Source organism: Zootoca vivipara, chromosome Z1, assembly GCF_965207765.1.
Source record: "Zootoca vivipara chromosome Z1, rZooViv2.hap1.1, whole genome shotgun sequence".
In the NCBI taxonomy this organism is placed as follows: domain Eukaryota; kingdom Metazoa; phylum Chordata; class Lepidosauria; order Squamata; family Lacertidae; genus Zootoca; species Zootoca vivipara.
In genome coordinates, this window is record NC_142583.1 from 41,449,099 (window position 1) to 41,471,715 (window position 22,617).

Genomic DNA, 22,617 nt, shown 5'->3' on the forward strand with positions numbered 1-22,617 from the left:
TCGAAGATGGTGGCTGCTGGCTGTGAGAAGGATCTTTGGATTTCTGGACGGACTTGGCAAGATACCAGCATGCGAAGAGACAGTGCTAATTTACAGAGGAATCATAGGAATAAATTCACACAGAAACATATACGGTTTGGTCAAACTTGCTTGCTCGAATAACTCAGGGGCTTGAAAGAAGATAGAAGGATTTTAATAGATTATTGGATAAGATCTGGACTATATTGATTAGAAATGCAGTGACTATAAGAGGACTAGGGCTTTCTGAGTCTGAAGCATGGGAAGTCAAATTTAAATTTGTATAATTTGGCAGAAGATTTGGATTAATTGTTTAATTGATATTTGTATAATTTGAAAATGGATTAGATATTTAAATTGGAAAATCTAATAAAAATGTTTATTAAAAAGAAAGAAAATACCAGGCAATGGTAGGTGCACTATTAATTCTTCACCACTGCAAGGCCCAATGTTCTTCTTTAAATTCCAGCAGCTAGACCCTGTTGGAAAACAAGAAGTTTGAAAGGTGAAAGGGTGAAGCCTACATATTAGAAAACTTTCTGTTTTCTAATCTGAGAACATTAACCAGTAAGACTGCCTGGCTATAAATACAGTAACTTTTTCAGTGCTATGATTAATTTTACACCAAGTGCAAATCTAGGGCTGCTGAATAACTGATGTTCAGCCCACAGAGGATTTTTGCATCAAGCAAGGCTGCTGAATCCGTTTTGCAGAAATTAGATCCATCACAAGAGATCTCACAATTGTTGAGTTTTACCTTTGTTTTAGCCGGTCCTGCACAATATTTTTCATTATGCTCTCAGTATGCATTCATGCAAAGTTCAGCAGTGGCTTTAATGGTCTTCCCCACCCCACTTCTTTCTTATATCATCAGTGAACCCGCAGCAGAAAAGAAGGATAAGTCATCAAAGCAACTTTCCATGAGAAATGAAGAGAAAAAAGAACATCACCAATGTATGCAGGAACTTTCTGGACCAGTTGTAAAAATGACTGAGTATCCTGATAGCAGATTTTAGAGAGACATATTTTTGGCTGTAACCATAAATGACATCTGCAAGCCAGATGGAGTTAATGAAAAACCCATTCACTTCCTGTAATGTCTAGAGGAAAACAAACACAGGTAATTTCAGTCCGAAGAACGAGAGAGAGAAAATAAGGCTCTGCACTTACATTTTATAGATATATATATGTGGAATATGTGTGTGTGTGTATATATATATATATATATATATATATATATATATATATATATCTGTATACATATATAGTGATCATCTAAAATTTATTCTAAACCATACTGGAGGCTTAGTTTGCTAAATTTCTGAACTTATAAATAACAAATTGTGTGATCTTACCTAGGGGAGGGGAATATTTAGGCCACAGGCTGTGATATTGTGATTATTTAGCAAGAATATATATCCTACCCCAGAATTAACAAATGGAGCTCTTGATTGCATGAAGTGCCTATGCATAAAGAGCTCTTCTAATGTCTTGCTGAAAGCACAGATACTGGTGGGCAAGGTATGAGCTGGTCCGTCTCTCCATGACACATTTGAAGGAAAGATAGAAAGCTGCTCTGATAATTTTATTGAAGGGCATGGTATAAATCTTGCAAATTAATAAGGAACCTCTGACCCACCAAATGTCCCAACTTCCATTAGGGATGTAAGAACCTATCACTTTTCATTCTACTTTATATTCACCACATGCAGCACTGCTTCCATTTCATAGCAGTTTTTCTATTAAAAAATGGGTGGTATTCAAACAAGTTTCACTCAAGAGTAGACCTACTGACGTTAATTAACCTAACTTATTGATGTCCATTAATTTCACTAGGTCTACTCTGAGTAAAACTTAGTTGACTATCATCCTGTGTTAGCTAGCTGTCCGTTGTGATGAAATTATGTAACTTATGCATTTTATGTAATTAATTGTTATTATGTTATCCCACTCCATTCATTTCAATGTAAAGGAAACAAAATGCAAAGTTGGGAGGAGGCAGATTGCAATCAATTATGTAACATTTGCAGACTAAAAGTAACAACTGGATCCCAACCTGGATTGATTTCCATTCCAGGCATGGGACAGATAAGTGAAAATCAGCACTTTTTGCTCCTGTTTCCATTTGGATCAAAATTGTCCAGCATGTCCAGAGGTCAGGAATGCTAGTAGTTGTAGTCTGAACAACATCTGGAGTGCTACATGTTCCTATACCTGGGCCAGAACATTGTCAGGAAAAGAGACAGGAGTCCTGGCTGAACAATACATTTTAAGCTTCAAAAGGACTAAAAGCACACACAAAAATGCCTTATAATGGGTTTCAAAAAACTTTTGCAATCTGTATTCCCCAATGAAATGTCATAGAAGCATTAGCAAATTCTGCAATGTGGACTACACCACAGAGGTCTAGCCAACAAAAGCTTGTAACAGAGTGTCCCTCATTCTCACTTGTTTCCAACTTTTTTTGGAATCCAAAATACCATGCAATACATGATATTTTACCATCTGTGCTAGCATGATAGTGACCTTTCGATGCACTGAGGTGACCAATGAAAGGCAAATTTGCAGAGAAAAGGTAACTAATAATAATAATTGATGCTTAGCACAATGTTTATTTGCAAATCTGGCTACAGCGCCACAGACTAGCTCCGAATGCCTCTCCCTGTCTGGATCCCTGAGACTAAAATTATTGACAGATTCTGAGTGATTTGTAGTTTTCATGCTTTACTGCCTCATGCTTCATATAATATTCATACTGGTGTTTGGGCAGGCTGTTGTGATTTATACTGAGCAGATGTTGGAGCAGACCTTTGTGAATTACAGAGTCAGCAATCAAAATTTAGAGATGGAAAGAGGGGGGCATCAAGCACACACCAAACCCAGAGAGGAAAGACTGTGCAAGCAGCAGAAGAGGGAAGACTGCAACAGAAACATTTCTTAGCATGAGAAAGGGCATGAGAAAGGCTATCTAGAACAGGGTGGTGGTGGGGAAAATAAATCCTGAAATGTGATGGAGGGAAGGTTGAGAAGAAAATGGAAGCCTCACAATAGGAATTGCCCCTGCATAAAGAGTGGCTGTGTTATGATTGATTGTCCTCAGTATTGGCTCCAGGTTTTGGGGTGATAGTGGTGCTCCTTGTGAGTCCCTCCCTCATTGCTGTTACTGCTGCCCAATCACTTGCCCATTCAATGTCAAGACTGTTATCAACATCTCTTATCTAGAGATGGAAGCAAGCTGCTCCTGCTCCTCTCCCAGAAGCTCAAGTGGTCAGCAGGTATGATTCTGCCCCTCTTTACATGGCCTGTGTTCTACACAGGGCTTATAAGAACAGTGTGCAAGGTTGCTAGATCAGAGGTCAGAAGTCTGACAGTGCCTCCCAAACTAGAAAATAGTGGTAAAGTAAGTGACAATGGATTTTATCATTTAGATCAGGGTGGAAAACCCTTTTCAGCCCAAGAACTGTATTCCCCTTATGGGCAAGCTTCCAAGGGCCACATACCAATAGTGGGCAGGCCAAGATGCAAAGCTGGGTAGAGTAGTGGACATGAGTCTTTCCTTTCTACAGTAGGTTACATACCAGTTAGACAAAAGCCAGAGGTTTACACACATACACACTAATGGGTATTTGTAAGAGGATATATTAACTATATTGAATCCTGTACAGACCCGCATGTTTGAGTGAGCAAACAAAAGGAAATAAATGGCTGGTGTCTGTTTTTAAAGATGCTGAGCTTGCACCTAAAGAGCCCCAGTAGCAGAGTTTAAATTCCATCATTAAGCAGATTTGGTGAGGCATAGGAATAGACCTTTAAACCTACTTTTAATATGTTCCAACTACTTGAGGTAGCTGGACCCCTTTACCCTTCCTGCAGAGAAACAGACTACACAGTGAAGTAGGTTTAAAATATACTTTACTTACATTCATGCATTGTCCTTACGGTAGCAGTGATGATTAAATGTCTGAGGCAGAGTGTTAACGCATGTCTGCCTCCTTGCTTGCAGCATGAAGAGAGAGAGAAAGAGAGAAAGAAAGAAAGAAAGAGAAAGAGAGAGAGAGAGAGAGAAGGAACAGGAAACAAGCCTTCCTCCCTTATTGTCAGAAGAGAGGATGTGACATCACTGAACCTACTCTAGTAATTTAGAACTTTGTGATCACCCTGTTACATACTAACTAGGTTAGGTTTGACTGCAAGTTTCCACACACACACCCTAACACCACATCTCTCCATCCTGCTTCCAGGCAGACAAAGAGATGTTATCACAGCTCAAGGATGCATCACAACCACCAAAAAGCACCCCAGGAGGGTATGGCATGGGAGACTCTGAAGGGGCAAATTATAGAGGCCTGGGGTGCCACATTTGACTTCTAGACTTGAGTTTCCCCACCCTGGATTTGGATGAGAAAGAGGCAGCCATTTTTCTGTCATGGGATTGATTGATTGATAGATTGATTTGATATGTATACTGTCGTACATCCATAGATCCCAGGAATAATTAGTCAGGGGTCATATGCTGAAGCAGATATGAGCAGGATCAAAGCAAAAAGGTTTTGTGGCCACCCTGCCTGCCTCACTCTTTCTGACACCTCTTTTAAAAATCTCTTTTCCACACCCTTCTCTTACCCTCTCCCTCTTCCTCCAGCCCAGTAGTCTGAGAAGGGAGGGACAAATTGCTCAGTTCAGATCTGCCTGAACTGAATGCTTGAAGCAGATAACTTTTGAAATTAAGCCAAGGAGGGCTGCATAAAATTAAGCTGATGGATGCATGCAGCTCTAGGGCCTCAGGTTGCCAACCTGTGGTGCAGATCCTGACCTCTTCTATTTTAATTTCCAATCTCTTTATCAGCAGAGTTGTGCTCTGGAGCTTTCCTGGTGTGGTTTCTTTATGATTAAACAAGCCCCGAATTTTATTACTTCCCCAAAGTAAACAACAGTACTGTGGACATAAAAGGTATCTTAAATTTTATATACACTCAGGACAGCTTATCTGCAATACAGCATCTTATTTACAGTGATTTGTTCCTTTTTTCCCTTCCAGTTTTACAGGAACTGGAGAATGAATCCATTGTCAGGAGACTAATTGAATTGACCTGGGTCATTCAGTGAAGCAGTGCTTTTGCTGGGATAGCAGTATTGGATTAAAAAAAAAGTTTGAGATAACTTTAAAATCAATTGGCTGTTTTTGTAGACACAGGAGGTATACAGTGATAGATTATGAAGTTGTATATGCTGGGGGGAATGTACATTTATGAATACATATTATTCTACTTCTAGGGTGGCCAGCTGAAAAATGAGGACAGGGTTCCTGCACCATTAATAGTTGTTCAGAAGAGGGGATTTCAGCAAGTGTACTTGGCATGCAAGTTACCTGCTTTCCTCTTGCACAGAGAATTTTTTTCCAATTACTCCCTGTAGGTGACATATTCATTTGTCACAGTTCATCTTCCTTGCCTGCATGGAAGAAAGTGGTTGTACATTTAAGGAAACTCTCCTTCATTAGCGGTGCTTCAAGATGGGGGTCTCAATATGGGTCATTCAGATCTCACAAATGTGTTGTTGGAAACATTTCTGTCGTTCTTGTTAAAACTTACTGGGATTTTTTCCATGGAAGGAATAAACTTGGATGAAATTGGGGGATGTGGTATGGGAACTTGCATTTTGTGAGGACACTGCAAGCAAGCAAGCAAGCAAGCAAACAAACAAACAAACACGTTGCATGCATGGGAAGGACCAACCCCACAAGATGCATGTGTCTGGAAGCATCCCAATACAAAAGCACCTAGGAGTGCCGTTGAGGTGAGTATACAAACATTCAATTTGATCCCTCCCTCTGGCCATCCTTCCTTCCTTCTCTCCCTCCCTTCCCTAAAAAGTTCAAAAATTCACTGTTGTTATGTAGCTCCAGAAGTGTGCATTTAGTCTACACTCATGCAGGGTTCATTGTGTGTGTTTGATGTGGGTAGAGGAAGAATGTGCCATGACACTGCTGGCTTGCCATAGATTTGGAGAATACAACCTCTACTGTTACAACAGTTGCTAGGTCTGCTGGCAGATTCAAAGAGGTTAGCTAAAATATATGCCTTTTAGATGGTAAAGTGTTGCCTCACTCTTCTCACATTTAGCACTTGTCATTTTTCTTCCTGTGGGCAATTTCTGAAGAGCCTCCCCGTCCCAGTTGTATGCACTGCAACCAGTGGCTTTTATGCTAATCCACCCATTGAACCAAACTAGGGATGCTTGAAGAATTTACTCTGTACAAATTCCTATATGAAATGCAAGGGCTGTGGCTCAGTGGCAATGCATCCATTAGGGGAAATTGCTTGCAAAAATGTGTATATTAATCAAAATGGCATATAAAAATGTGTTTATTAAGGAGAAATTTCCATTTAAATGCCGTTGAATTTTCATGATGATTTTTTTAAAGTACAAACTGATGTGAAATAATGGAGGAAGAAAATGTGAAACAGATAGTACTAAAACTGATAGATTCCAACCCTAATATCACACAAAATCACCTGAATAAATAAATAGAATGGCAATGTGTCTTAAACTAGAGGTAAGAATGCTAGAAAAGAGACCTGCTGAATCAACTGAAGGTTCACCTAGTCTAGCATCCTTTCTTCTCCCACTGGCCAGCTAAATGCTTCCAGGAGACCATGAAAGCAATAGCTGTCCCGCATTGCCTGTTACCTAGCAACTAGTCTTCAGTGGCAGGCTACTTCTGAGGTTCTGTTTAGCTCTCATGGCCTAATAGCAGTGGATAGCCCTGTTCTCCATGAATTTCTCTAAACCCCCTTTAAAGTCATTTAAGGTCGTGGCCTTTACCCCATCCTGTGGCAGTGATTTTTACAAATTAATTTTCAGGTCTGCTTATCAACTCCAGCACAATGAGTGAACCAACGGAGAACTGCATCTACAGGTCCAATTGGTCAACTTTTCCTGATATTTCGTGTCAGCAAAGAATTTGCCTGCCTCCATCATTTTCAGGTACATTTTCCAATCTTGTGCAAGGAGACACATAATAAATTAAACCCTATCAGTACACAAGCAGAACCCTGGCTGTTAGGATAGTCATTAGCCAGATTTCAAATGGCCACACAGTGGCTATGGCGGGGTCATTAGTGATCGTTGTGTCAGCACCGGCCTTGGCGTCGCAGTAAGAAAGCTGAATTAAGAGTTTGGAAAGCATTTATTGAATGTATGCCCCTTTCTTCTGCCCAACAAAATTTGTTAGTCCAAGCACACAAGCTCAGCTCTAGAAGAATGCTATTTATTTTGTACTTGCAGCAACTCACCCAAGTGTGAACAGATTGAGCAGATTTTCCAGGTTGCCTGGCTTTCACATTTATCAGTGTGATGTCCCATACACTCTTCAGCTGCCACGTCTCCATCTCAGTAAAACAGTCTAATAATAATAACGCTGCTAATTGTAGTAGTCGTAGTAGCAGCAGCAGTACGGTTGTGGTATTTTAGTTTTCAGTATGTATGTAAACAGAGGAAGCAGGATGTGCAGGGAGGAAGAGAATCAGCCCTGTTACCTCTTCACTGTTGCTTGCTTAGTGTAAGTTCTGGAAAAGCCTGTGTACCTCCAAAATAAAATAAAAAAGTACAGGAAAACTGATTGTGCTTACAGTGTATTTGCATTTTCAGTTTCTACACAAATAGGCTCTTGCAGTAGTCATACTGAATAGGCATAGGAGCAGTGGTGGGACCACTGAGTTTCCCCAGCCTGATGGGTGGGGTATAAACAATTTATATTTATATTTATATTTATATTTTTTTATTATTTGCAATCCTGTTGCCAATCTGGGTGCATTCATCTTATCATTTCCACAGTTTTAAAGTACTTCACATGCTTTATCTGGAACAACTATCAGCTCGCTTGCTTAAACAAGCAGCTCATATAAGCGGTCTGTGCTTCTGCTACGGTAAGTCTAGTCTTATGCTCCATGCAACACCATAGCTGCAATCTTGTGATTTCTGAAATTACATTGTTCATGAGGAGGCTTTTTGCACAGGTCAGGCACTAGAATATCATTGGAACCAGTCCTGGTGAACAGCGATGATTACTCAGTCCTCTACCCTGGAGGAGCATTTTTAATTGGCACAGTCCTTCAACCCTGCTATTGCACACCACCCCTATCTCTGAGCAGTGTGAGATTCCAGGGGTTCTGGACACTTAACCGGTGTTTCTGTTTCCTTCGGGCAATGAGGCACAGCAGAGACAGTGGTTTATTTATTATATATACATATCCAGGGCTTTTTTTCCCCAGTCGGAGCTCACCAGAGCTCAGCTCCAGCACCTCTCAGGTGGGCACCATTGCTAGGGTTGCCGTATTTTGAAGAGCAACAAAAGAGGACACATTTGCCGACTTCTACTTTTAACTATGGCTCACTATGACGACTCTCACTTTATATATCCATTAGGGTGGGTCATTAAAAAAATATATATTCAAAATGTTTCCTCCCTTGATCTTATCTCAGACGTATGGTATAAACATAGTCAAATTTCAAATTTGGGACAAATCGGTTAATATTTAGACCCTGCTCCTACAGATTGAAATTTTGCCTCACTACGAGTGATAAAAACATAGGAATTTGACTCATTTAATTCCCAGTATGTTAAATTGTGAACTAATAAACATAAATTTAAGGTTTTATGTAGAGCAATAATAGTTGCATACTATTATTTTATGCAATATTTATTTATTTAAGATAAAACATGCCGATAATTTACATGAAAAACTATGTTTTTATCACTCGTAGTGAGGCAAAATTTCAATCTGTGGGAGCAGGGTCTAAATATTAACCGATTTGTCCCAAATTTGAAATTTGACTATGTTTATACTATACGCCTGAGATAAGATCAAGGGAGGAAACATTTTCGATTTTTTTTTTATGACCCACCCTAATATCCATGAAAAGGAGGATGTGTCCTGAAAAAAGAGGACATATGGCGACCCTAAATTGCAGTTCTAAGAGAACAAGGGAGAAGCTCATGGTGAACTCGGGCATATCTTTTTTCTAGAAAAATAGCACATACAGTATATGCCAGGCACGTCCAACAGGTAGATCGTGATCTACCGGTAGATCACTGGATGTCTGTGGTAGATCACTGGTAGATCACTGGCTCCTCTCAAAGAAGCTCAACAACTTTGGCTCCCCTAAAAAATGCTCAACATTTTACCCTTCACCCCCCCCCAAAAAAACAGGGCTTTCCCACCTCAGAAAAGCTCAGCAACTCTGACCTGAACCCCTAACAAATGGGGCTTCCTCCTTCCTAAAAAAATCTCAACTCCTAAAAACGAGGCTTTCCTCCTACCTAAAAAAAGCTTAAGAACTTTGACCAGAACACCCCAAAGGGGGGTAGATCACTGCCAGTTTTTAACTCTGTGAGTAGATCGCAGTCTCTTCAGAGTTGGCCACCCCTGGTATATACAATTAGAGCCTACCATGAAGGGGTGCACATCATTAACAACCCAAAATGGCCTTGTTTCTCTCATAGCCACAGCCTTGGATTCAAACAGACATCAAACATTGCTCTGTCTTTTGAGTTCCCCAGCTTGCTGGTTTGCTTATGACCCCTATCACTACAACTCAACTCCAGACTCTGGCTTTGTCCTTCTAACTATCTCTGAGTCGAGGAAGGAGCCTCACTCATTTGCTGTCTCACACAGAGCCATAGCTGCCAAGTTTTCCCTTTTTCTCGTGAGGAAGCCTATTCAGCATAAGGGAAAATCCCTTTAAAAAAGGGATAACTTGGCAGCTATGCACAGAGCCCCTTTCCTTTGTTTCCCTTAATGGTCCATCACCTAGGCTATCACCAAGCTTATATGTTAACACTTACTGGATTCAGGGGTTTGAAGGATCTCACATACAGACGATCCCCCCCCCCCAATCCATAACATTAGCTTTATGTGGCATACATGTACATTTCCAAAATTGCCCACAAAATGTACATTTTCCATCTTGCTTTGAACTTTCCAGAGCACAATGTTCTGTTTTCCACAAACATGAAAGCTAAGAAAAAAAGCATTTTTAATTAAACTGTGTGTTAAGATCCTTGTAGTAGTGCTGTACTCCTTCCCCCTTCCATTTTATTTCTTAGCCAACAATCTGAGAAATAACCCTTCCCCTGCTGTTTCTGCTTAATATCACAGGCTGACATGGCCAGAAAAAAAAGTTTATAACATTAACGGCATTCTTTCACAGAAAGCTGGTGATTAACACTAGGCCTGGAGTCAGAAAACTTTCAAATGTCTTTCATTACAACCTGACTGGGTGGCAAGGAGGAAACGGAATGGAGTTTTCTATTCTAGTCACATCTAGTTGCAGGATTTACTCGAAGTGGACCTCACGAAGTGAGATTATACTGAAAGCTGCTGATCTGTTTTCAGGAGAATTGTACAATCCTTGAGAGAAATAGCTCCGAGTAATAGAATTTTAACAGAAATGAATCTGTTACCAGCAAGGGGAAAATTGCTATAGCCATACAGACCTGAGGTGCCATACTTTCAATTTTGACCGTGCGGTATGAAATTATGACTAAGAACGGAAAGGGGTGGGAGCGATATATTGCAAGAAAGTTTCTATAATCCAAAACTTAAAACCCCTGTGATTTGCCCTCATCTCAGTCTCTCTCAGATAGTTCCTCTCCAGCAGTTATTAATGCGGGCAGGCAATGAACCTCTTTCAAGTCACTTCACACTGAGGTCTCACTTTCACTCTGCTAATCCAAACAATGAGAAGGAAGTTTGCTGTTTTATGCCAGTCTGCCACTTTTGACAGAGCAGAGCACTCTGCTCCCTAAAACAAACCGAGAGACCGAGAGACCGAGCAACAGCAGAGAATACAAAGAAGAAGGAGACCCTAGCAGTGCAAAGGCATGAAGCTAACACCTTCTCATTTATTAGTTTAAAACTTTAACTTACTTGCTTCTTTGACAATGCATTTTTCTGTCTGCTTAGATTCATAAGAGGCTGCTTCAGTAAAAGGCAGAAAGTCAGTGGCTGGTTACAGGCTTCAAAGTCTGAACTCAACAACTGGTTTAGTAGCACATAGGAGAAAGAAATAAAAGACAGGGCTTTTTAGCTTGAGTTTTTTGTGCCACTGTCAAACATTGATGCTTATCTGTAGGATAGGAATGTTTTTAGAAAGCATTGTGACAATTTTGATTCCATTCAAATATTCACACTTTGACAACATGAAGTAGCCTGTCTTGGATTAATGTATTGGAGAAAGGGGGCCAAAGATTATAAATGATTGTGTGTATGCAAGAGTAGAGGCTGACCTTCAGAATGTGCAGTTAAGGTTTGCTTGTCTATGACTCAATATGAGTTTTGTTGCAGTTGTTGAGAAGGCGCACTTACATTTGTCCAGATTTAACCTCGTCCTTAAGAGTTTTAGAACTTGCTTAATTGAGCTGTATCATGACAGCAAGACAACATATGAAATGAACAAGAATGAAGCCAAGGGCTGGACAAGCAGAAACACAACACAGAGACCCAAAATACATTTGGCTTCGCACATGAACACATGGAACCATGCTAGAGAAAAGGATGTCACAGTATTTTTTGCCAATACAATTCTGGAACAAATCTGAGATGCAGTTGTAACCATGCTCTATCAGAGAATATCCCATGTCCACACATAGAATCATAGAAATGTAGAATTGGACCCTGAGAGCGTCATGCAGACATTCAAGTCAGGTACTGAGTAAATGAAATTCACCAGACATCAGCCCATACTAAGGATTCAGGGCAGGTATGGGATTCGGTCCAGAAGTTTGATTTTTCCCAGTGACCACATAACAATAGCTATACCTGCACCAGAACTGTACTGCTGCATAAATCAATGAAAGCATGTCACTTTGGGAAATTGTCTTGAAAAGTACATGGTGAATACTGCTTCTCAAAGTCACACATACAATTCTTGCACAAAGAAGAAAGGCTTTAGTTGACTGTGAATAGCAATGGCAATAAAATATGAACGTTCAAATCTCAAGACACTATAACTGCAACAGTCATACCCCTCCAAAACCAGACACAGTAAAAGAAAGAAAACAATACAGGCCTGCATAAAAAGCAGTGAACTTGCTCATCAGCAGCACCAAAATAGAAATAAATGTGGGGAGAAGAAAAGAAGGGGATAGTCACAGCTCCAACCATTGCTGAGTTCACAGTAGTAATTATAGAAAAAAACAGAGTCAACTGCTTCTGAGTCACTTAGGCGAGCTTGTCCAAGAGGAATAGGCAGTGATGAATAAAAAGAAAACATACTGGCCTTGGGTATTTGGTACCGACGAATCCCAGAAGGGACTATTGGGAATATATGGGGCTAGCCCTACCCCTCATAAACACTGCTGAGAATATGGGTCATATTCTCCAGCTGGTGAATGATCAGCAGCAGTCTGAAGGGGGCTGCTTCTATGCTCATAGGGCTTCACCTGATGTGCTGGAATCTCTTTTCACATAGTACTGGGACATCCCTTCAGACTGATGCCGGATACGTGTTGGCTGGGAGCACGGCCAGCATGTGTGTCATTGTTGAGGGGACAGGGCCAGCTCCCTATGTTCCCACTGGCCCCTTCACATGCTACCAAAGGCCTGGAAAGAGTAATTCTATGCCAGGAATCATTCTAGGCTGCCACCACTACATGCTGTCAATTCATGACACAACCAAGTATGGGAAGTAGCCCAATATAATGGGAGGTGCACTGGGAGTAAGTGTTGTGTAGTGGTTTGAGCAAGGCTCCAATGGCAAGGGGACATTGATTCAAATCATCAGTCCATAGCACACAGAGTAATTATCTTTTGGTCTTAACCCCAATCACAATGTGAGCAGGGAAACCATGTATACTTCCTTAAGCTCCTTGAAGGAAGGGCAGGATAAAACTGATAAATTAGTTTTGGCAGAGGCTGTAGAGGCTACTAATCACAATGAAAGGATAGCAATGCATTCCACAGTTAGTCAGGACTGGTCACATTCAGTTATAGGGATTTGAATTATATCACTTTCCCTTCTTCGGACCCCAGCCCAAAACTATTGATGAGGTTGATTTGGAACAGAGTTCCTCCTAATTCTCAGTATGAGTCCCGTTATTGCATTCAGTGACATATTAAATAAGCAGAAGAACAAGAAATGTTGCTTTAACTACTGTAGTTTTCAAGAAAACATGGTTTAAAATAGCTTAGCAACTGTGAATATATTTTTTTAAAAGCCCCATTGGCTGATATCTGTCTGACATCACTGTTCTTTTTTACCTAGCACTGTAGATCTATCTGTAGCAACTTAATTTAGGGAAGTTTTTAATGACTGCTGTTTTAATGTATTTTTAATATTTTGTTGGAAGCCGCCCAGAGTGGCTGGGGAAACTCAGCCAGATGGGCAGGGTATAAAGAATAAATTACTGTATTATTATTATTATTATTATTATTATTATTTGGTTGTCATCCTCTTTTTTGACTTAAAACCCCCCAAAATTATGCTGGGCCCCAAATCCTGTCATACTTTTATAGTGAGCACAAAGTCCTTCTTCAAAGGGTGAATTCTCATTGTATCATTTTACTTTCACATATTCTAGCTCAGGGGTCAGCAAACTTTTTAAGCAGGGGGCCGGTCCACTGTCCCTCAGACCTTGTGGGGGGCTGGACTATATTTTGAAAAAATATATATGAATGAATTCCTATGCCCCACAAATAACCCAGAGATGCATTTTAAATAAAAGGACACATTCTACTCATGTAAAAACACGCTGATTCCCGGACCGTCCACGGGCTGGATTTAGAAGGCGATTGGGCCGCATCCGGCCCCTGGGCCTTAGTTTGGGGACGCCTGTTCTAGCTGAAGCTTCTCCAGCATCTCACCCCCCAAATCCTTTACAGTGCAGTGTGATGTCTACAGGAATGTATTATTATTATTATTTAAATCCCAGACCATCTCCATGGTACTCACACCATGGAAAGCTCCCCTAAGTAATTAACTATTTTAAAATGCAAATATTAGCTGCTAATGAAAAGCCATGAGATTGTTAATAGCTAGTGTCAACAAGATTAGACTGCAGGAGCTATCTTTGGTTAGCATGAACCCAACTTCTGACACCTGCAACTGCTCATGTGATCACAATTATGGCCATGATTGTGACTACAACAGCACAGTTACTAAAAAAATGCAAACCAACAAAGCTTGGTAAAGGATGCAGAGGGAATAAAAGTTGAATCCTGCATGCCCCAAGTTCTAATGGCTGTTCTGCTACTGTGTATTACCCACTGCATAGTGGGAAATCTTGCAGGATAGCATCCAGAAAACAGCTTTGCCTATGTGCCACTTAATGAGATGAGTTGCCAGAATCAGGGAAAAGATTCCATGAACCTTGTAAGAGATGATGTGCTTAATACTTGTGCTTAAGCATTCAGGGCCAGCCCTACCATTAGGCAAGGCAGTACTATGTCTGTCAGTAGATGCTAGGGAGCAGCAATCTCATCTCTAGCTCTACCCTTCTGTTGGAGGATAGAGCCATGTACTGCATCCACATGACCCACCCTGCACCCTCATAACAAGTCTGTTGCTCTCAGGTGTGGTGGGGGACACTATCCTGCTGCCAGTATTAAGATAAGCTTCAACAGCCAGTCCTGCTGGCTTCTGCACATGGAATGGCAGGGAGCTTCTTTTTGTCTACCTCAGGCATCCCCAAACTGCGGCCCTCCAGATGTTTTGGCCTACAAGTCCCATCATCCCTGGTTAACAGGTCCTGTGGTTGGGGAAGATGGGAATTGTAGTCCAAAACATCTGGAGGGCTGAAGTTTGGGGATGCCTGGTCTACCTCATGCAGAGGAATACCTTGGTGCTGGCCTGTGACCATTCATTTCAACATTATGAATTAGTGTGTGTGCCTCCCTATGCATGCTTCATAGTGTGTGCCTCCCTATGCATGCATGTGGCTGGTCTTTGCAGCATGGGTGGGGCTTTGTTGCTTCCTTGGCTTCCCAGTGCAACAGGTCACTGCTGCTTACTGAGAGGTGTGAGACATAGGGAGTGTGGTGCAGTCCCATGCCACATGATGCCACACTCTGCCATGCTCCCTGTCCCTCACTTTCTGTCCTCACTTTGAATTGGTTTTGGTCACAACCACATAGCCAAATATGATTGGCTATGTGGTGTCACCCTGAAGCCAATTCAAACTGAGGAAAGAAGCACTATCTTTACTTTGCTTTAGATCATTTGATGTCATCGTGTAGCCAACTTGTTGTGTTCACAAATTGACCCCAGGCAAACTGGAATCCCAGTCACGGGAATAATAATAAAAAGGTTAGCTAATAATGTTGGAGCAGCAGCTAAGAAGGGCTGCGAATACCATTAATTGAGTATGAAGAAGAAGAACATTAGGGATTTCTGGGGAACATCAACACTAAAACTCTCCCCCCTTTTGCAGCAAAATGTTTATTGGAGAACATTCAGAGCAGCACTAGTAAATTTATTGCTCTCATCCTGATTGAACTGAGATCACTATCTGGCTGATAAGAGAATACTATTTAGTAATTGAAAACTGTGGGGTAAACCCCCCCCCACAAAGGACTAAAAAGGAAGGGAAGGGGGGCGTTTTCACATAAAATTTGGCACAGCCATGTTGCCATAAAAAAAAGTGCCTCAAGGAGGGATTCTTTCAAACTGATTTTTTTTGACTGACCCTCAAAGGTACTACAGTCTTTAAAATTTAAAACCAATTGGAAATGTCACAATCACAGTAAGTACTAAGTCTGTCTGAGAGGAACACTAGGTAGTAAAAGACAAGCGCTCTGGCACATCTTGTTTTGTTATAGACTCTCTTGGCAGTTCACGCTTATTCTGACTACAGCATGACCTTCAAAAACAGTTCAAAAGGCAGACTGCATAAGACCTAATGCCATGGTTAAATAATCCCCAAACTTGTGTGTCACATGAATGCTAAAGATCACGAGGACAAAAGATGTTGGGCCCTAAAGCTGTCCTCCATGGCTGCGTAGCTGATAAAATGTCCACACCCTGTAGAGTGGACATAGGCCATGTAAACAGATGTTCTCAAAGAGAAAGGGAATTGCTGAATAGCTGGATTGTTCTGGTGCAGCTCAGCTCAAACTGACAGTTTTTAAGAGTGGTTGCCATGACCAAGAAACACATCCAGCCTTTTGGAGCACAGGCTCCATCAGAATGATTCAACTCCTTGCTTTTGCCATTGAGACTCTTTGAAATCAACAGCAGCTCCCTGCCCCCCAAATTATTTGGAGTTAGACATAAGCAAATGTCCAGATGTTTGGGGGGGGGATACTCTGTAACATATTATAAAGCAGGAGTAGACAGAGGCCATTCCTTTCTTATAAAAGTCAGCTTCTGATCTTTCTTTCTTTCTTTCTTTCTTTCTTTCTTTCTTTCTTTCTTTCTTTTTTAAAAAAGATTCTAGATTGCTGTGAATCAGCTTCTTTTAAACAACAACAACATAAACTGCAGATATGTTTGCTGCTTGACTTCTTGGTTACAGTGCTAATTTGAAACACATTTTTTTTTTAAAAAAATTGTAATATGTGCAAGATTGTGTTTCTGAAACTTTCAGATGATTAAAGCACCAGTGTGCTTATTGATGAAGCATTTTGGGTCAGTTCCACAATGAAGTAATTGTTTATGTGGCTACTAAGTCTTCCCACCCTCAAGAATACTACTTTGGCAAGCGGGAGATTTTGTAAGCTTGCGAAAATGGAAGAAGAATGTTGAGAAACAAAGCAACTTTTCTCTCAAGCAGTCGCCAGCCTTTGAAGGCATTCGGTAGCTTCTCACTGAACAGCACCAAATATTTGAATATGACTAGTATAGAATGTAAGATTTGGTCTGGCAAAATGGGTCATATTTCTTTAAATATGAGGGATTTTTGGAGGAGGAAAAACAAATCCAACTGTCTGAATGCTGCTTTGTACATTCTCTTTACTAAATTGTGGTTTCCTTGGTACTATTTAATATATCTAAAATCTGTCAAGAACGAAGGGGGTGGGTGGGTGGGTGGGGGGGCAAAGTCCAAAGCTGGCAGTTCAAACTGAAGTATGAGAAGTCTTGCCAGTTTTCATAATTATTGTTCTCCATCTTGCTTTATGGATTAAGAAAGTGGAGGAGAATGGAGACAGGAGAAAATACATTTGCAGCATTTTGGGTTGCTTTCTCCACCCCTCAGAGAGTTTGTGTAGCTGCCTGAGCTCCCAAGGCCGGGCTGCGTGACACATATCTTCCTGAAACACTTCTATCTCGTGATACATATATCAGAAACGAATAGATTAGATGGTTGATCTTGTGCCTTTCTTGTTCTGCCACACGCTTTTTACTTCGGACCACATGTCATTAATAGAGCTAATGGGATTTTGGCATGGAACCAAAGGGGAAGGCGGGAAGGAGGGAGCTGGGGGAAGACGGATGGGAGCGAGATGAGCCAGCGAGAGAACGGCTGCCTTTCTGTACTCTGAAGCGATGTCAGGTCTATCGGGTTTCTTTTTAGTACTCCTTGACAGGGCTAGAAGCACTTCTCTATACATGACTGTGTCTCATGCATTCATGAGGTTCTTTGACACTACTGCATCCTTTGTTAAGCGATGAAAATGCAGATCATTGCCCTAGCTTTCTCTCAGCTGCCATATGGCATTGTGGAAAGAGGCCCACATAAAGGAGGGAGGAGAAAGGGGGGGGGAGGGAATGAAAAAGAAGGAGAAGAAAAAAGAAACCCAAACTACTAGCAGATGAAATTGATTTATTTTCACCATTGGGAAGGAAGGTGGGGGGGGCAGGCAAGAGGCTTTCTGGAATATAAACCTGTTCGAGTGCAGGCCAAGAGGCTGCTCAGATGACAGCTCTGGTAGACATTAAACAAAATAACATGGCAGGAAATAGAAGCTCCATTGTTTAGCCTCGCAACGGAGGCAAATCTATATGAAATGGAATGCTCCATATATGGAACCAAGTGGTGAAGGTTTTCTTAAACAAAAAAGAGAGAGAGAGAGGCTGCTTTAATGTTACCAGGAGGTGATAGGGGGTTCTTTTTCAAAAGGTAAAGTCTTTAAAAAGATGCTCCCCAGATCTGCCGGTAACCACCCATGTTTGCTACATTTGATATTTTCCTACTTTCTCTTCATATGACATTTGGTTTCCTCCTTTTTAACTTGAGGTAAACGTTGGCTTAAGTCATGCAGCAGTGAAGCCACTTCACTAAATTGCTTGGAATAAAACCACAGAGAAGCATGTTTGAGGGTATGACTAATAGTTTTGTTTTATTTTTGTGTGCCAGAAAGAAGTGGGGGGAAGGCAAAACAGAAATAAACATTTTGAAAGTGAAGGAACAACATCATTTGTGTGCACGATATTAGAGGCAGCCCTTTTAAAATAAATAAATGAATGAATCATTCACTGAGGTAGTAAGGAAAGTGCCCCTTCTTGAATAGAAACATAATTGCCTAATATTATAGTGGAAACTGCCATGAGCTCTCTTAATGTCTGGCAAGTAAAATGCCAGACATTGATTTGCCTGCTCAGCCGCTGCTGCTATTAAACACAATGAGACTTACTCCCAGGTACATGTGCGTAGAATTTCACCTTTCTTGTGTGAGAATTTCCTATGATTATTGTGTGCACACTGAACACAAGGAGGGAAAGCAGGATTGTGTCTGCTGCCTCTACAGCCCACCATTCCTGTGTACAACCTTCACTTGGTCTGGAATCTTGAGCAATAAAGGCTTTCAGCTTCATGGGAAGCCTTAGTGTACAGAGGTCTACACACAAGGGCTTCCTCACCTCAGGGCTCCATCCTAAAGTGTAATTGGAAGAGATGAGAGGAGGAGCTACATGTTGTCAGGGTGGGAGGGCCAAAGGTACGCCCCTTTAAGTTCTTTTCACATGCTTCCTGATGCAAGTAACACACGAGGGGGCTAGACGGTAGATATGTTTCAGAAAGATGCTTACTGGGCACTTAATTTGAGACAAGTTGTGTTAAACGCTCATCTAGTCGCTGTACATGCTGCTTGATTTATGAGAATTTTACAAATGAGCTGGCAAGTGTACCCACAACACAACATTGTGGGTATACAGTGAGTGCACCCACAACAGTACACTCACTAGGTGGCTTTAGTCAAGCCATTATATTGTCACTTTTGTTGCTGCCATCTGCAACACTGGGATAATAAGAGCAGCTTACTTTACAGAGTTATTTTGAAATGCTTTGAGCTATAAATCGATTCTCATCTGGATGCATGTTAAAATCTGGTTATGCTTTATGTTGGATTGGAATGACTTTTGGCTCCTTTGGCTGCAATTGACACGCAATGTAAATCTCCTCATCCATATATTAAGTTAAAATGGAAATAAATACACATTTGCATAGTTTTCAGCGTGGGTTCATATCAAGTTTTACTTCCAGCAAGACACCTACACATTCACATTTTGGGTTCTCATACATAAAAGTCTCCAGCTGTATTCTTAGAGTGAGAAAAATAGCAGCTATATTTCCAAACAATTTGAGTATATGCCACAGAATATTTTGCTTTCAGAAATGGAATTTCAGTATACCATATGAGGGGACCCTCAGAGCCAGGAGTCAAATGCAGCCCTTCAGGTCTCTCAGTCTGGCCCTCAGTACTCTCCCAGGGCCAAGTTTGCAAACCAGCTCACACTCTTTTCTCTGGGTTCACACCTAACATTGGTTGTGCTCCTCACTTTCTTAAAATGCTTTTGCTTGATTGGAATATGTTCTTCAGCCTCGTTTACCAGGATGGAGGATGAAAAGGGGTGTGTGTAATGACTTTTGCATGGCTGGAATGAAGCCTACTGTACAAATGTAAGAGTCACAAGCATTGCTCCACCCACTTTCACCTCTATCCACACCCACTACTGACATAGGACCCTTGAAGGTTCCATGAGGGCACATATCAATATTTATCTCTTCAAGTTTCTTCACTCCTGTTGTATACCTGTTGCAGTTGGGAACACTAGAGGCTTCTTCCAGTGCTCTTGAGTAATTTCTGGTCATACTCTGTGCATGTTGCTGCTGCTGCTGCTGTTGCAATTTGGAATTCTTAGTCACTTGTTACCTGAAGTTCTTCAAGTGACTGACATTTTAACGATAAATATCAACACATTATGCCATAAAAAAACAGAACAAAACAACCCCCATAATAGTCACAGGAAGCTGTGACAGCATACTCATGACAAAACGTATACTTCATCTATTAAAAGCCTGTGGAAAAGATAAGCCTAGCTGGAGCTGAAAAGACATCAGCAGAGATGCCAGGAGGACCTTGCTGGGGAAAGCATTCCACAGTAAGGGAGTCACAACTGAAAAGGTCCCCTCCCTTGTCACCACCTTCAGAAGAATATCTAAATCAGGCACCCCCAAACTGCGGCCCTGCAGATGTTTTGGCCTACAACTCCCATGATCCCTAGCTAACAGGACCAGTGGTTGGGGAAGATGGGAATTGTAGTCCAAAACATCTGGAGGGCCGAAGTTTGGGGATGCCTGATCTAAGTGTTTGGGTATATTCATTTCAGGGGAGGTTTTCCAGAAGATTTTGGGGTTGTGAGCTGTAAAGAGTGTTATAGGTTAATGCTAGTACATACTTTGAGTTGCACTCAGAAGCATATAGGCAGCCAGTGTAGTTGTAAAATAATTGGTGTTATATGACATTTCACCTCAAACTTACAAGCAGTTGGGCAGCTGCATTTTGTACTATTTGAAGCTTGCAAACCATTTTCAAGGGCAGCCCTGTGTAACATGCATTGCTATAGTTCAACCTTGAGGTTACCAAACAGACAAGTTTTCCTTTTCCTAGTTGGGTCACCAGCCTAAGCTGATAGAAGGCACATAATTACTTCTTAACAATGGATTTTCCTTAGGTTGTAGGTTTCCAAAAGGGGAAGGACACCTGGCATCTGTGGAAGGCCAGACTAGGTGGACCTTTAGTCTAATCTAGCAAAGCTCTTCTTCTAAAGGTAGCCCAAAGTAAACCAGCCAAACTTCAAAAAGCATTATGTTAAGTACATACATTTAAAATTGCTAATGAAGCTGAAGAACCTTCCAGCTGGTGAAAATGAGACTTAATACAGTGGTACCTCGGTTTACAAACACAATTGGTTCTGGAAGTCTGTACTTAACCTGAAGCGTACTTAACCTGAAGCGAAATTTCCCATGGAAAGTAATGGAAAGTGGATTAATCCATTCCAGACGGTCCGTGGAGTACTTAAACTGAAGCGTACTTAACCTAAAGCGAACTTTCCCATTGAAAGTAATGAATAGTGGATTAATCCATTCCAGACGGGTCCGCGGAGTACTTAAACTGAAAATGCTCAAACCGAGGTGTACTTAAACTGAGGTATGACTGTATTATTTTGCCCTCAGAAGCACTGACAAAGCTCTCAAAGCCAGTTCAAGCAGTTCCTGGGCAGAAATACATATTTTTGTTGGTAAAATCTTGCACCAAAAGTCAATAAATTAGAGGAAGACATGTGAAAAAACTATATGGTCTTATTGCCCAAAATGTTGTACAGTCTACTGTCTGGAGAGGTTGTAGGCAAAGTCTTCCTGGGGTGTATCACTCATGTTCAGTGGAAGCTAAGTGGCAGCGCATAACTCAGTGTTGGTCAAAAATATGAGGTGAATTTGAAGCAAGAGCAACAGTTGTGTGTTGGCACTGACTAAGACTTGTGCTGGTGTCCCCTTCACCCTTGTTGAGGTAGCTGCTCCTAGGAAGAGGACCTTCTCAGAGGTTTCACCCCATTTGTAGAATGCTCTGCCCAGAGAAAGTTTTGCCTAGTAGCTACTGTCTAGACTCTTGTCCTTCTAGCATCACAGACCTTTCATTTCTCCTGAGCTTCTTATATTTAGTTTTAAACCTGATGACTCTCTTATGCTGCTTCTGCAATTTTGTGGCTTTTATTGTATTGTATTTACCCCCTCGTCATTGTTTTATTCTTTTTGCAAACTGCCCTAGAAATATGATTGAAGAGGAAAAATGCTTGTATTAAACAAATAAAGAATTCAGCTGCCAGCATTTAAGGCACAAGAAAGCACTACCTATTCTTGGAAATGATCAAATTCATCAGGTTTGAGTTTAAAAGTTTAGCATGAGGTACAAAATATTTGTTATATAACATGACAAATGATTTCAAAGCTATGTGCAGAATAGTCTAGCAGGCATGTCAAACCTGTGGCCCTCCAGATGTTTTGGCCTACAACTCCCATGATCCCTAGCTAGCAGGACCAGTGGTTGGGGAAGATGGGAATTGTAGTCCAAAACATCTGGAGGGCCGCAGGTTTGACATGCCTGGTCTAGTGCATAATGAATTTTACATTTCATTTTTTGGAGGAGGAGGAGGAGGAGGAGGAGGAGGAGGAGGAGGAGGAGGAGGAGGAGGAGGAGGAGAAGAAGAAGAAGAAGAAGAAGAAGAAGAAGAAGAAGAAGAAGAAGAAGAAGAAGAAGAAGAAGAAGAAGCTCCGAAACATTTCCATTCACTTCTTACAGTGGGCAGGAGACCCAGTCTGGTCAGTTAATGCACTTGAATGACGGGAAAAGGTATGATTCATCTTTCCTGTCTAATGCAACT

At 41.2% G+C, this 22,617-nt stretch overlaps 1 long non-coding RNA gene across 1 annotated transcript; it reads right to left on the reverse strand.

Annotated features, from left to right (window-relative positions):
- Window positions 1–418: 418 nt before the first annotated feature.
- On the reverse strand, window positions 419–7,592 carry LOC148687354 (uncharacterized). Its single transcript, XR_015947905.1, has 3 exons — window positions 7,314–7,592; window positions 5,387–5,469; window positions 419–497 (listed from the first exon to the last, which is right to left on the reverse strand). It is a non-coding gene; the product is annotated as an uncharacterized LOC148687354 (long non-coding RNA).
- Between the last annotated feature and the right edge of the window lie 15,025 nt (window positions 7,593–22,617).